The following is a 14,839-nucleotide window of genomic DNA, read 5'->3' on the forward strand; positions in this document are numbered from 1 at the left end:
ATTGTTCCAATACAAAATCATGTACTATCATTTTATTATTTTTCTAAATATGATGTAATTATCTTAAAATTATAGAATGTAAAAAAATAAATCACACAAGTATTAGAAAAAGTACAAAATAAATCACACAAATACAAAAATAAATCATGTAATTAGATTAGTATATTTGTTAATTATTTTTACAAATCTAAGTATAATTATTAAAACTATTTTTAAACCTATTTACAATTTTCTATATTTTCTCTTTATTTATTTCACATCAGGAACTGTTTTTTATTTATTACTTTTTATTATAGTCCGCATCATGTCTGCGAAACCTGGCGCTCAAAATTCCCAAAACCGCAAAAATTTCCACAGCGCGCGCCCTCCTCCCGCGAAAAAACAACCTGGGCCGCTAATTACTCTCCCTCCCTAATACACGGTTTATATTCCTACTAATCTGCATCACGGTAGAAGAGGAGCCGATGCCCCCAACCTAGCGGTTCTTTCCATCGCATCTTCTCCACTCCGAGGCGCAATGGAGAAGACCGCACACGCACCATCGTCGTCTACTACCGGTAGGTTGCCGCCGCCGCCGCCTCCGTGGAGGCCGTGTACCAGGAGGTCGCCGCCGCCACCGCCTACCAGGAGGTCGCCGTCTACTCCGTTCAAGAGGTTGCCGTCTCCTCCCTCCATGAGCTCGCCATCTCCTCCGTCCAGCAGGAGGTTCTCCACGCGGTCCAGCCCTGAAGGTGTCATAGACACACCTCATCGTCGACAAGATGGACCCGAGAAGCAAAAAGATGACCAACCCAGGTACCTGTCGATATGCAGTTTTATGTGTTGGTTGGAGAATTGCCGTCAAATAATTGGTTGGTCAATTAATTAATTAATTGAACTCTTTTTAAAAAAAATCAATTATCCGTCATTATTTTCAAGAAATTGTGGTGGCTGAGTTGATGATTTAAAAATCTTTGTAGTTTTAAGCTTTCAATTATAATTGGTTGGATGTGATACAACTGGGGTATGCTTGTGTTTCCTGGGAAGAGATAGGATAAGTGCACACATGATGTTATAACACTACTGTTTCTATTTAAAGAACAATTTAGATATTGGGTAAATTTGAAAATTGAGGTACTGACCATACATAAATTGACCATATTGCAGTGAATAATTTTATATGGTTTGTTCCCAAAATTGTTAGGAATTTGCCATATTGCAGTCATTAATTGATTTTACAATCATAAGATAAATTTGTTGAATGAAGTTAAAATATTTTGTAGGAAAACACACGAGAAAACGGGAGATAGATGGAAAATATTTATTGATTTCTCAGGGGGGACCCAAGGACCAGCAACGTGCCATATTGGACATTGACCGTGCTAGAATTACCTTTGCCAACTTATTAAAGTACAAAGTTAAGTTGGGTTATTCTGCGAGGGACTTCATGTACTATATGAAGAGATGTGGCAACGATAGAGCTTTGCTGCAGCAGTATAGATTACGAAGAAGATGCATTGACAATGATAGAAGTTTGTACAGAAGAGAAGACAATTAGGATAGCAGTTTCAACAACTCAGGTAGATCAGGAAGGAGAATATTCAATCACACCGATTAAGCAACGTAGTACACATGAGGAAGTTAGTGGAAAAGGAATTCAGGATGAAGACATTGATGCGTACAAGGTGTGGCTCAATAAGCTGCCACAGGATGAAAACAACCCAGGTACTAATGTACTAGAAAAATATATCTCAATGATTTTTAGTTACTGATCTAAAACTGACACTATATATATAACATCTGTATATGTATCTCGCAGAATTTAAGGATGACACCCGGCTGAATACTGTTGCAACATATAAAGAATGGTTGAGGAGGGAAGGGCTTCTTCAAGATATATGTAATCTGATTTTGTTTTATCTTGGCATTAGTAGAAGCATTAATATATATATATATATATATATATATATATATATATATATATATATATATATATTGTAACTATGTACTTTCACTTTTTTGTATGTGCAGACGCATATTTAGATGATGAAACCATTGAAGAAGACGGAAGTGGTGACAATAGCGCAACACCAATGCAGTTTCCAGCTCATGCTCGTAGGCCAAAGGCCTCTCAGAAAGGTATGCAATGGTTCAGAGTGTTCATACATTACTATAACATAAAAATGCTGATTTATAATGTTAACATATGTTCCATTTTATAACATCAATTTTACAGTAGGGGTTGGCGACAAGAGAAAGATTGGGCGTGGAACCTTGAAAGGTTTATCGGTCGAAGCTAAGAGATTTAAACTTGGCACTGAGAAACTTAGTATAGATTTCTCATCCACGAAAGGCGGTCCTATAGGAGATAACTATCGCGGGTTTGTTGATGAAATAGTTCGGTTTACAAGAAAAAGGACTCCACTTATTGGAGTTAAAAAGTGGGGAGATGTCAAGCAGATTGTTAAAGATAAAATAGCACGAGATATAATGGTATGTTATAGTCTTGCTCCCGCATATGATAAATTAATTCTTTGTAATATCTTATTTGTTCACAATTTGTTGGTATCCCTTTTCTACTAGGTTAGGTGGAACATTGAGAACAATGATGATGAGAAGGCTAGGATATGGAAGATTGCAAAGTATCGTTACAAAGGATGGCGAGCTCAATTGAGTGCCACATACAAGGCATACAACAGTTATCATGAAAGAATGAGACATAAGCCAGATGATTTGGACATTGTGGAGTGGCACTACTTGGTGTTGTATTTTGGAAGTGACAAATTCCAGGTTCCAAGCCTCTGACATATATGTGTTTATTGTCTGTATTTTTGTAGTGCAACTAACATATCTGTGTTTATATTAGCGAATAAGCACCACAAACTCTAGCAATTCGCAGCATCGACAGACAATACATCTTACAAGATCAAAACCTTTTTCACAAGTTAGTTATGAGCAGGTAATGATATGGAACCTAATCTTCTTCTTTTATTTTTTACCTAAACAGTAACAATGTTCAATTTTCACATCTTAGAGAAACCTGGAGACTGGTGAAGAGCCAGATGGTTTGACATTTTGGAGGAGTACACGCACCAAGGAGGGCCGATGGTCTTCTGATGCTGCTAAGGAAATATATGTAAGTGCTACTTTGTTCATTAGTACTTAGTGATGTTGCAATTATATATAACATAATTATTATATTGATGGTTGTACATGCCCTGATTGGGTGATAAAAGGTCATCATCTCCTTGTCCTTGTGTTGGGTTTGGCAATCCTATCTTTAGTTTCTTATTTATGCTATTTTCAGCTGTGCCACCTGTTCTTTTTGGTATAGCAAGTTTGGATGAGCCAAATGCTTCCAAACTTTTTCTGTGGTCTCCTGATAGCATATGGTAGCTGCTGTAATTTTTGTAGAATTTTCTATGCAAGTCTTGTATATGGCTCTTTTATGCATCCTTGTATCTATTTAAATTTAGAAAAGCATCAAATAATTTTATTTTATGATGGCCATCATATTTTCTGGTGTCCATGAGTTATGTATGTTGCCATGATATGGTTGGTATGGTCCAAATGTAAGTTTGGAACATCGTTAATTCTTTAAGTGAGATGTTGGTCCCATCTGGACAGATCTGGGGACTTAGAGAAGTTCACCTTGATAAGTTGGTTTCCTGGGAAACTTGTGAATACCAAAGTCGAAGATAATTGTCATATCTAGCTGCTGTTCAAATTTGAGGTCATTTGGCCTAGTGGTTTGAAAGTTACAGCTGTTTGAAGTTACCTCCCAGTTTTTGGGTGCTCTCTGTTTCAGCAGAGTAGTTTCATGTAATTCTGCTATTTCGAAGTACTTAAGTTCTGAATCATGCTTTGATGTATGAAGATGAAATCTCGAGAATTTTATAATCTTTCCAGAATGTCCTCTTGCAAGTCATTTGGACTTGTATATCTCCAGATATGATTTATTTTCTATACAGCTGTTGCATGCCCAGATTTCTGGGAACTTGCTGGAAAGCAAGTTGCTTATGTTAGATGCTTTATGTAGTTAATTATGTTCTTTAAAGTGATTTGAATAGAGCTGGGCTACTCGGTAAACGAGTGTCCAGTGATGTATGTTCTCATAACATGTTTTATTCATTTATCTCCAATGTCATACATATCTCTGAAATGCTAGAGTTCAACTGTCCATTGCTTTTTACCTCTCAACATGCTTTGCTAGGAATCATATTTGCATGATTAACATGGGACTTGGATTTTTTGAGGAAGTAATCAAGTACATGAATCTAACTGATACAGTTTGATTTCCAAAGTATCCATTTTACCTAATTCTTATTATACTTGAACTGGAACTGCTGTTGCTACTTGCTAAAGTTGAAAACACTAATTGTGTTCTTAAATTTAGGAAAGCGCCATTCTCCAAAATTGCAGAGAGAATTGAGTTGGAAGCTTCTGTGATTTCAAAAGAACAAGAAAGGCACATTCTTCATGAAACCTACAAGGAAACCACTGGATGCAGGAGCAAGAAAGGTCCTGGACATGGATACTTGGCAAAGTATCCGACCCGAAGCCAACTTATGAATGAACGAATTGAAGAGCAAGCTCATGCATCTGCATTAGCAGCAGCAGCCCAACAGAAGAATAGTGAGATGCAAGCTGAGGTAGAGAAGTTAAAAGAAAAGCTTACCGTTCAAGCCGCTGAGAGGGAGAGCGATAAGGAAAAAATTCAGCAGCTGCAACATCAACTGGAGAGTACAAGTAGCAAGATTAGAGAAGAACTAAGGCAAGAGTTTTTTTTCACTAATCAAACAACACAATCAAGCACCGCCTTTGGTAATAATACTACTTCTTAATTGTTACCAACATCATTGATTTTAGTAAAGCTTGATTGCTAATGTTTCTCCTTATAACTCCAATGCAAGAATGTTGCACCAACCACAACAGCCCCTCAGCCTGCAGAAAATATGGTTAGTGGAAATGAAGGTGCAGATTTAGCACAGGTATTATTTTTTGATAAATGCAAACTGCGATGTAATGGATACCTACATTTAATCTGACATAATGTGTGAATCTTTTTTTAAAATATGAAGGCTGGTACAGAATCTGTCCTGCCCACACATAATGAACCTGCTTGTTGTTCCGACTCCCATCCAAGGATCAGAAATGTGCAACAGGTAATATACTTCAAAATTATCACCTGCAGTTGAACAGATTCTTAGAATTGCTAAGTGGTGATTGCTCCTTCAAATCTTCTGGTTTTTACAGACTGTACCAGACAGTGTATTATTGAGCAAACAGAAGAGTATCCAACCTAGTCGCCTCACTCGCAGCGCCAACAGATCACTTTTCCCAAATGATAAAGATAGTAATGAGACAGTGACATTTATTACATCACAAACACTGAGAAATACTGCTGCAAATAAAAAGCTACAATGCAGAAAGAAAGGAGGAAAGGTATGAGCAATCAGGTGTCATTTTAAGTTGTTGTCCAGATTATTAACATGAACTTTGTTCACTTATACATGTATGTTTGTTCACTTAACATGAGCAATCAGGAGTTCATGCCTTATGTGTTTATAGTTCGGCTTCAGTATCCATTCTATTTGTTAAACCCAAAAATATTGTTGTCTATTATGTGTTGTCTATGTTTGATTCCAACTGTGTGATCAACTATATATATTACTAATGCATGTCATTTTGACTTTTTCAGGAAGATCAACCTTGAGGGAGTCTTGGCAAGCTGAAATGAATCAAATATTGTGCAACGAGAAAGATGCATGTTGATCTGTGCTAAGAGACATGTATTTTTGTTTATGATTGCCTATTTGTAGCAAAAGTTAGTGGTTTGTAATGCAGTTCAACTTTGCAATTACCTATTTGGAAATAGGAAGGCATTTGACTTCCTTACATTGTACAAACTATTGAATGCTTATGATCCAAGTTATTAATATGATTGCCTTTTTGTGCCATTGAATTTTGTAATTTTATGAATTTCTGTGCAATGAATTTGATGCAATAATTGGTTGCCCTTCAAATCTCATGTCGATGCAATAGTTTGTATTGCATCCAAGCTCACGTCGATGTGATAGTTTGTATTGCATCTAACCTCATGTCGATGCAATAGTTCGAATTGCATCGAACATAACGTCGATGCAATAGTTCCTATTGCATCGAACCAAAATGATGATGCAATAGAACCTCTTGCATTGAATCAAAATGGTGATGCAATAGATTATATAGCATCGAACCTAATATGGATGCAATATAGTCTATTGCATCGAACGATAGCCGTTGCAATAGATGTATTGCATCAACATGATTTGGATGCAATAAGCTATTGCATCTCTCAATTTTGATGCAAGAGACAACGGATGGACGATGCAATAGCTGCTTCTCGCATCAACCACAAGTAACCGATGCGAAAGGCTATTGCATCAAGACCACTTGCATCGGCTGGCATCAAACGAGAAATTGATGCGAAACCGAACTATTGCATCTATTTTAGACCTACAACATCAAAAATTGACCGGTGCAACAGGGTCAAAATTTAGTAGTGATAGAAACAGCAACATGAACACAATAAAAATCTACAAGAGTTATACCCTCTTGTCATAGGACTTGGGGTAGAAATAGAGGTGGTGAGTCTAATTGGTGTAGATGATTCTAGTTTCAGCAGCCTCCTTGTCATACTACATGCAAATACAATCATATGATATTGCATTATTACGGATTTGACAAGGGGACAAATATCTCAAATGTGCAAATTGGAATTGTACCTTCTTGTAATAGGGCTTGGTGTATGAGAACAAGTGATGGGTCTTGTGAGTGTAGCACTATAAGTTGTTTAAATATATAAGATATGTGTAAGTTAAGTGAAAATTGAAAATTCATAAAGAAGTTCAAAAAGCTTACAATGGGTCAACACATGATGGTAGTTCCTGAGGTGGCTCAGCGGCACTAGATGGCACTACTGTGACACTTTTCTTGCCTCTCTTTCTCTTTGGCTTTGGAGCAGCGGGTGATGGTGCATCATAATCATAGACATATTCATTGCATGTTTTTGCCATGTGTCTAAGTTGTTTGCACCTTTTGCATCTTGTGGTTCTCTTTCTAGATCCACTTTCTGCAGCCGATTTAAGCCTCCTCTTCCTTGGTCTCCCAGCTGTTGGTCTCAGAATTGGAGTCCACAACTTAAATCCAAGGTTCAATTGAGGCCACTGTTTCCTATCTGTCATTGGCTTCACACACTTTTGGTATGCCTTCTTAAACTTTGCAACAGAGTAGTATTCATGAACATAGCCTTCAATATTACAACCTCGAATTGAGGTGATAACACACAAGGCATGTGTACATGGTAGACCAATAACTTGACAACATCTACAGGTGCACTTCCTCTCTTGAAGATCAATAGTATGCCTCCAATGAACTAGATCCCTTGTAAAACCTTTGACTTCACCTAACATTTCATTATCTCTGCCACCATCTTTGTATGCATACCTCCACATATATTTTAGCCCCCAGCTTCTTGCATTGAGGTCCTTCATGACATTAGGCAAAAATCTTATCTTTAAGCTTTTTGGCAATTTTTCTTCTCAAGAACATTTTGTCCATGCATAATTGCCTTTATCCTATCCATAAGATCAACCAGAGGCAGTGATTTCTCATCCCTAATCCAGCTATTGAATGTTTCAGTTATGTTATTTGTTACATAGTCACACTTGCTTGCTTCAGAAAATAGGTGCCTTGTCCATAGGTGCTTATGGTTTTCATGTATCCACTTCATAGCTTTAGGACATGCTTCATACATCAAATTGTAGTGCTATGCAAACATGTGCTTTTGAAAAGCTCAACATGCTGGCCACAAGTGCTTCTCGAAGGCCTCACCACTGAACCATTTTTGGAAGTTTGCAACTAAGTGTCTCATGCACTCCCTATGCTCAACTCCATTTTTGAAGACTTGAGTAACAGCATAATCAATTCCTTTGCCTACATCTGTTGAGATCAGTAGGCCTGGAGGTGATCCAATTGCTTGATGAAGTCTCCTAAAAAACCAAGATCAATTTTCAGTTGTCTCTGATCCAAACACACCGTAGCACACTGGAAACATCCAATTCTGCCCATCAATAGAAGTAGCAGATGCAAGTTGTCCCTTCCATTTCCTAGTCAAATGAGTAGAGTCTACACCAAGGAAAGGCCTACAACCATTTAGAAAACCATCTACACAGGCTTTTAGGGCAACAAACATTCTTGTAAATCTTATCTTCTTTCCCACTTGCTCATACTCAATATCAACCAAACTCCCTGGATTGGTCTTCTTCACCTCGGCCTTGAAACTAAAAGCATGCTCAAAGCTATCATCCCACTTCCCTTTGAGTTGTTCCAAAGCCATATTCCTACCATCCCACACTAGATAATATGACAACTTCAGGTGATACTGTTCTTCTAGTCTTTCCTTTGGTTCTTTAGCTCCAATTGTGTGATCCTTGGCAACCCAACTAAGAACCCTATCCTTGACCCAATGATTGGTTGCCATGCAGTTATGCTCAACTTTTTCCAGTGCTTTGACAAGTATGCACATGAGGTATCTTTTTTATCTACACCAAATGGAAAAAATTAAAGTTGTATAAATCTGAAATTGTACAAAACTATATACAAACAATAATGCAAGTTGCAAAATCATACCTTCCAGGTCATCCCATCCTACAACTGTGAAGCATGTATCCTCCACTTGCACCGTTTAGCTTTGCAGTAGCCTCTGTATCTTGTTGACTCAGAATAGACAGCTGCAATTTCATATTCACCCTTTATTGCATATTGTCTAATAGCCTTCTTAAAAGTATCACCATCCCCAAAGGTTACACCAACTTCTATTGTTGGGTTCTCTAAGTCAGTTGCATGGATAATGGTCTCACAATCCCGTGCATCCTCCACTACTAAGTCATCCTCCAAACCAACACACAAGGCTCTACTAGGGATGATGCAATTTCAAGAGTAGGCTACGCAATTAACTGGTTGGCAGGAGCATCAGTGCTACCCTATAACACACAAGTTCTATTGTCGCCCAATATCAAGCTCCAAACAAAAATCATCCTTTATGAAAGTGCATCTAGCCCTTTAGTGGGTTTTGGATGATTGAATGACAACATGATTAAATGTCTAACCCATTTGCTAAGTGTGAATAGGTAATAGGTTATCTCACAGGTACTTAATAAAGCCAAAATGATGTGTTGTTGTATAAATAATCCAGTTCAAGCATAAGACAACAATGCAAATGGAATTCATACAAAGGCTTATTTTATTGTGGGATTTCCATGAACTATGTGAAAGCAAGCATGGTAAAAATTAATTAATGAGACATGAGGGATTGCATATGGAATGATCTCATATTTGAAGCTTGCTAAATTGAAATGAAAAAGATAACAATACAAATGAATGGATAATTCAACACAAGATGTGACTTGATGGCTTGAGATGGTGAAGATAGCAAGGAAAGGCTTCGAGGTACTAAGCAAGGGTGAAGGGCAAGCAATGGCTTGGCGGCTGAAGAACCTAGCTAGGGTGAAGAAGGAAGTACTTGCATTTAGTTGAGGTACTAATCAAGCTATGATGGTCATATTGATGTGGAGGATCAAATCTATATTGGACAAAGTGTTGAAAGTAACTTGATGCATTTGGAGTTATTCATATTTGATGAATGGAATCAAGTCACGTGCTCAAGATGGCTAGGCTCAAGTGAAAAAGATCAAAGTTGACATGTTGGCACCCTTACTTGATGAAGATTAAAAGAGACGGCATCAATTCAAAAGAGATCAACTCAAGCGGTATAAATTCATTTTTTCCTTTGATCTTGAGTTTAATAGGTATGTCGTACTATTAAGAGGGATGTATCATGTTGATAGATAATCATTCATAAGTGCTCATGCCAACCCATGTGAGTTTTGAGTGTTTGAGAGACAAAAGAGCTAACTAGTTTTTTGCTGGTCTGGGATACCGGACATGTCCGGTATGTGCCCAGCCATGGTAAATTTTTTGATGTCCTTGGGTTGGTTCATCGGGAGTTCCGATGTGAGTCGAGAGTTCCAACAGTCAGGAGTTCCGACAATCGTCGGGAGTTCCGACGTCTCGCGCTTAACTAACTTGGAGAAGTTCACTGTCCTGATCATACCGGACGTGTCTGGTATTCATAACGGACGGCCAAAGCCCAACAGCTAGTTTTCAAATGAGCTGAGGGTCAGAAGTTCTGACGTGAGTTGGGAGTTTCGACGGTCGGGAGTTCCAGCAAGCATCGGAAGTTTTGACACCTCGCATACTTTAACTCAGTGAGAGCCCAACGGCTAGTTTTCAAATGAGCTAAGGGTCGGGAATTCCGACGTGAGTCGGGAGTTCTGATGGTTGGGAGTTCTGGCATTCGTCGGGAGTTTCGATGCCTCACAATGATACTTTACTCTGTTACTGTTGGCGTAGTGCAAGTCATACCGTGTCTGGTATGCATATAGGATGTGTCCGGTATTCCAACAGCTAGAAAACGACTAGTTTTTCAAAGGGGCTATAAATACCCCCAAGCCTTCACCTTTGGAGGCTGCTGATTCTGCTGGTTGCAATACACATTTTTTAGCCTTGCAAACTCTCCAAACCCTCTCTTAGTGAGTATGTGATCCAAATTGCCAAATCCATTTGTGGGTTGAGAGGGAATTCAAAATTGAGAGCAAGCCACCACTTGAGCACTTGTGCATATTGTCTATTTCATGATTTGCATGTTACTCTTGGACTCTTTGGTCCTAGACGGCTAGGTGTCGCCAGAGAGCACCCAAGAGATTGTGGTGTGCCTCGAAAAGTTTGTAACGGTCGATTCCACCACCTCGGAATCAACTAGTGGAAGGAGGAAAAGGAGTTGGAAAAGACTCCGGCTAGAGTGACCTTCATGGTACCCTCTAGGGCTGACCTTCGATGGGTCGCCCATAGCCCCCTCAATGAAGAGTAGAACTCGAATGAGTCTGAACTTTGGTAAAACAAATATCGTGTCTCAATTTGCATTTCATTTGATATTTGTATTGCTCTAGCTCTTGTGCAGGTTACCTGTGTGTGGCACTATCTTTAGTGGGTGCCTATAGGTTGGATTGAAGTTTGGCATCAAAAGGAGGAAGCTAGGGGTCACACTGTAGAACTCGTGTATATAGGACGTGTTTGGTATAACTACCAGACGTGTCCGATATTGCCTGAAGTGTTCGATCAAACCAGACATGTCTGGTACCTCTACTGGACATGTTCGGTATTGGCCCCTGCTCTATTTTTATCTATTCACTGCACTAATCGTTGTGTTGCAGGGTTGTGGCTCCTAGATTTATTTAGTATCTTTTACATACTCTATGGCTAACTTGTGAGGGGGGTATTACTCTTATTTGGAGTAACTCCCTTTACTAATCGTTTCTGCATTTAAAGGTGTTAATTTTCAGAAACGCCTATTCACCCCCCCACCTCTAGGCGGCATCCTAGGTCCTTTCACTTTATCATAACCCACACTTGCACTGAGAGCCTTCTTATATCCCAATACATGTCAATTGCATGCAGCAGTTGTTATCAGAATCAATTTCTTCATAGCTATGACTCATATTATCCCAATAGGTGACACGTAACTTATGTTTAGAGTCTAGCTTAATTTCTATACCAATGTCAAGTAGCAACTCATTCCAATTTGTGGTATCCATGTCTAAAATCTTAGCAATGTTACAAGCATCACAATACTCGTGCTTGCCATCTTCAGTCAATTTAACAAAAGCACCTACACGTGCAACAAACCTGTAGGACGAATTGTGATCCATCCTACATATATAAATATGAACAGAAATATAATTTGAATGAACACGCCATATGATTTCAATTAAGGCTAGGGTAGGAGATAATCTGAATGAACCCTAGGGTACGAATAATGGCAGAAATTAGTTACCCGTCGGGAACCCATGAGAGATTAGCATGCTCCTTGGGGAAAATGTCGCTCAAGAATCGTGGAGACTCCATCACTATCGCTACCTTCGGCATTAGGCGCCGTCGCCGCTCCGTTCGCTGGTACAGAAAACGGGTGTTGCTGCCATCATGGGAAGCGAGCCCTGCCGTTGTCGCATAGCCATTTACGGGCGCTGCCACCACAGCCGTTGCAGGGTGCCACCAGCGGTGGGGGAGATGGTGTGGCCGTTCTTGCTGCTTTTCCGTGTGAGCGAGTTGAGGGCGGCCGCACGCACCGATGCACGGGCTCCTGAAGTCCCTATCTGTTTTGAATTGAAGGGATATAATAAAGAGGCAAGGGCATACCCATCATTTCACGTGGCTATCCGCTAAAACCAAATATAATATGAAAAATTGGTTGTGTAGCATGAAAAGATCACGATCTCCATAAAATACCATCGAAAGTTTGCGTCCTTATAAAATACCACCAAAAGATTGAACCGTGAACTGAAAATAGCATTCCGTTAAAATAAAGCGACAGAAGTGACGGAACTGAAAGTAGCCTCCGTCACGTCATCACGCCCTTACGGGTTGTTCTTGTGGACGCTCGCCACAAACAGGAATGGCTCCCGCGGCACCACCGGCACCAAGTGCCGCAGCGCCCGTGCTTGCGCACGTCCTTGCCGCCCCGGCTCTCGCCCTGCCCAGTCCTGCCTCGCGCCAACGCCACTCCTCAATCCCGATCTGTGTGCCTGTAACATGCATGGGATGGAGGAGGAGGAGGAGGGCCCCTGCAGTGGGACATCCTCAACCACATTGGTGACACCAAGGCGCTCGGTAGCTGCGCCCTCGTCTCACGCTGCTTCCACGCGCTCATGCTGCTCGTCGACTTCGTCTTCATCCGCATCGACTGTGTCATCCCGATGACCCACCATCCTCCTCCTTCATTGTACCGGGATCCCGCCGCACCAGGCGCTAGCTGTGGGAGCGGCGTGTTCATGCACATCGCGCGCGTCCTGATTGATGGCATCGCCACGCGCTCGGACAGATCCTGACCCCGCCGCGGTAGGCGTCTGAAAGGTCCTAATATGGCTAGAGGGGGGGTGAATAGCCTATTTAAAAATCTACAAATCAACTAGAGCAATTTGATTAGTATGACAAATAGCGTAATGCAAACTTGCTCTAGCTCTACAAGGGTTGCAAGCCACCTATCCAACAATTCTAGTTGCAATGATTACTTAGGCACACAACTTCCAAAGTAATTACTCACTAAGAGCTCTTAATCTTGCTACTCTAAAGAGCTCAACTAGATGAATGTAAATAATGAAGCAAGCTCTCAATTCTAATTACACTAAAGAGCTTGTATCAACTAGTTTACAAGAATGTAAATAAGTGAGTAGGGTGATTATACCGACGTGTAGGGGATGAACCAATCACAAGAAGAATGTATAGCCAATCACCGGGAGAATGCCAAAGACAAGAGACAATTGATTTTCTCCCGAGGTTCACGTGCTTGCCAACACGCTACGTCCCCGTTGTGTCGACCAACACTTGGTGGTTCGGCGGCTAAGAGGTGTTTCACAAACCTCGTCCACATGATAGGACACCGCAAGAACCGACCCACAAGTGAGGTAACTCAATGACACGAGCAATTTACTAGAGTTACCTTTCGGCACTCCACCAGGGAAGGTACAACTCCCCTCACAATCACCGAAGGCGGCCACGAACAATCACCGACTCATGCCAATCCTCCATCGCTGCTCCAACCGTCTAGGTGGTGGCAACCACCAAGAGAAACAAGCGAAATCCGCAGCGCAACACGAATACCAAGTGCCTCTAGATGCAATCACTCAAGCAATGCACTTGGATTCTCTCCCAATCTCACAAAAATGATGAATCAATGATGGAGATGAGTGGGAGGACTTTGGCTAAGCTCACAAGGTTGATATGTTAATGAAAATGTGTAAGAGTTATCCCTTGAGTCGGCCATGGGGCTATAAATAGAGTCCCCATCAAATAGAGCCGTTGTACCCCTTCATTGGGCAAAACGCGCTCTGACCGGACGCTCTGGTCATACTGACCGGACTCTAGACCCAGCGTCTGGTCAACCGATGTAAGCCACGTGTCATCCTGCGTTCAACAGGAGTCGTCTAATCTTAACGGTCATGACATGACCGGACGCGTCAGTTACAAAGTGACTGGACGCTGGATCTCAGTGTCCGGTTGTTTCCAGTAAGCTCCCCGAGGCGTATTTCTTCGACCGGATGCGTCCGGTCCACCTTGACCGGACATAGACCAGCGTCCGGTGCAATGCCCTTGATACTGTGCAGACCCGTCAGTTTGACCAGATGCAGAAACCAGCGTCCGGTGCATCTCAGGTCCAGCGTCCGGTGCAACACCGAAACTGGCGACCTCTCTGCCACACCTGACCGGACACGCGCTGCTAGGGTCCGGTGCTTTCAGATCCAGCGTCCGGTCAGTTGACCGACGTCAGCGTCTTCGCGATCAACTCGTTTTCACTTCTAACTTCTTCACCCTTGCTCTAATGTGCCAACCACAAGAATTTGCATCCGGCGCAATAGAAAATAGGCATTCCATTTTCCCAAAAGCGCCGAATCCCGCCGAGCTTGCGAGGCGGGAGGGAGAGAGGGACCTAAACCCATCTCAACCCTACAAACACCACCTCCTTTGTAAATGTGCCAACACAAGTGTATCACCTTGTGCACATGTGTTAGCATATTTTCACAAACATTTTCAAGGGTGTTAGCACTCCACTAGATCCTAAATGCATATGCAATGAGTTAGAGCATCTAGTGGCACTTTGATAACCGCATTTCGATACGAGTTTCACCCCTCTTAATAGTACGGCTATAAATCCTAAATGTGATCACACTCTCTAAGTGTCTTGATCACCAAAACAAAATAGCTC

The 14,839-nt window shown here is 41.1% G+C and overlaps 2 pseudogenes; one reads left to right on the plus strand and one right to left on the minus strand.

Moving 5' to 3' along the window:
- Positions 1 to 517: 517 nt before the first annotated feature.
- LOC136479362 (uncharacterized) lies at positions 518 to 5,129 on the plus strand (annotated as a pseudogene).
- A 2,687-nt stretch (positions 5,130 to 7,816) lies between these two features.
- LOC136479363 (uncharacterized) lies at positions 7,817 to 12,916 on the minus strand (annotated as a pseudogene).
- Between the last annotated feature and the right edge of the window lie 1,923 nt (positions 12,917 to 14,839).

This window comes from Miscanthus floridulus, chromosome 9 (assembly GCF_019320115.1).
Source record: "Miscanthus floridulus cultivar M001 chromosome 9, ASM1932011v1, whole genome shotgun sequence".
Lineage (NCBI taxonomy): Eukaryota > Viridiplantae > Streptophyta > Magnoliopsida > Poales > Poaceae > Miscanthus > Miscanthus floridulus.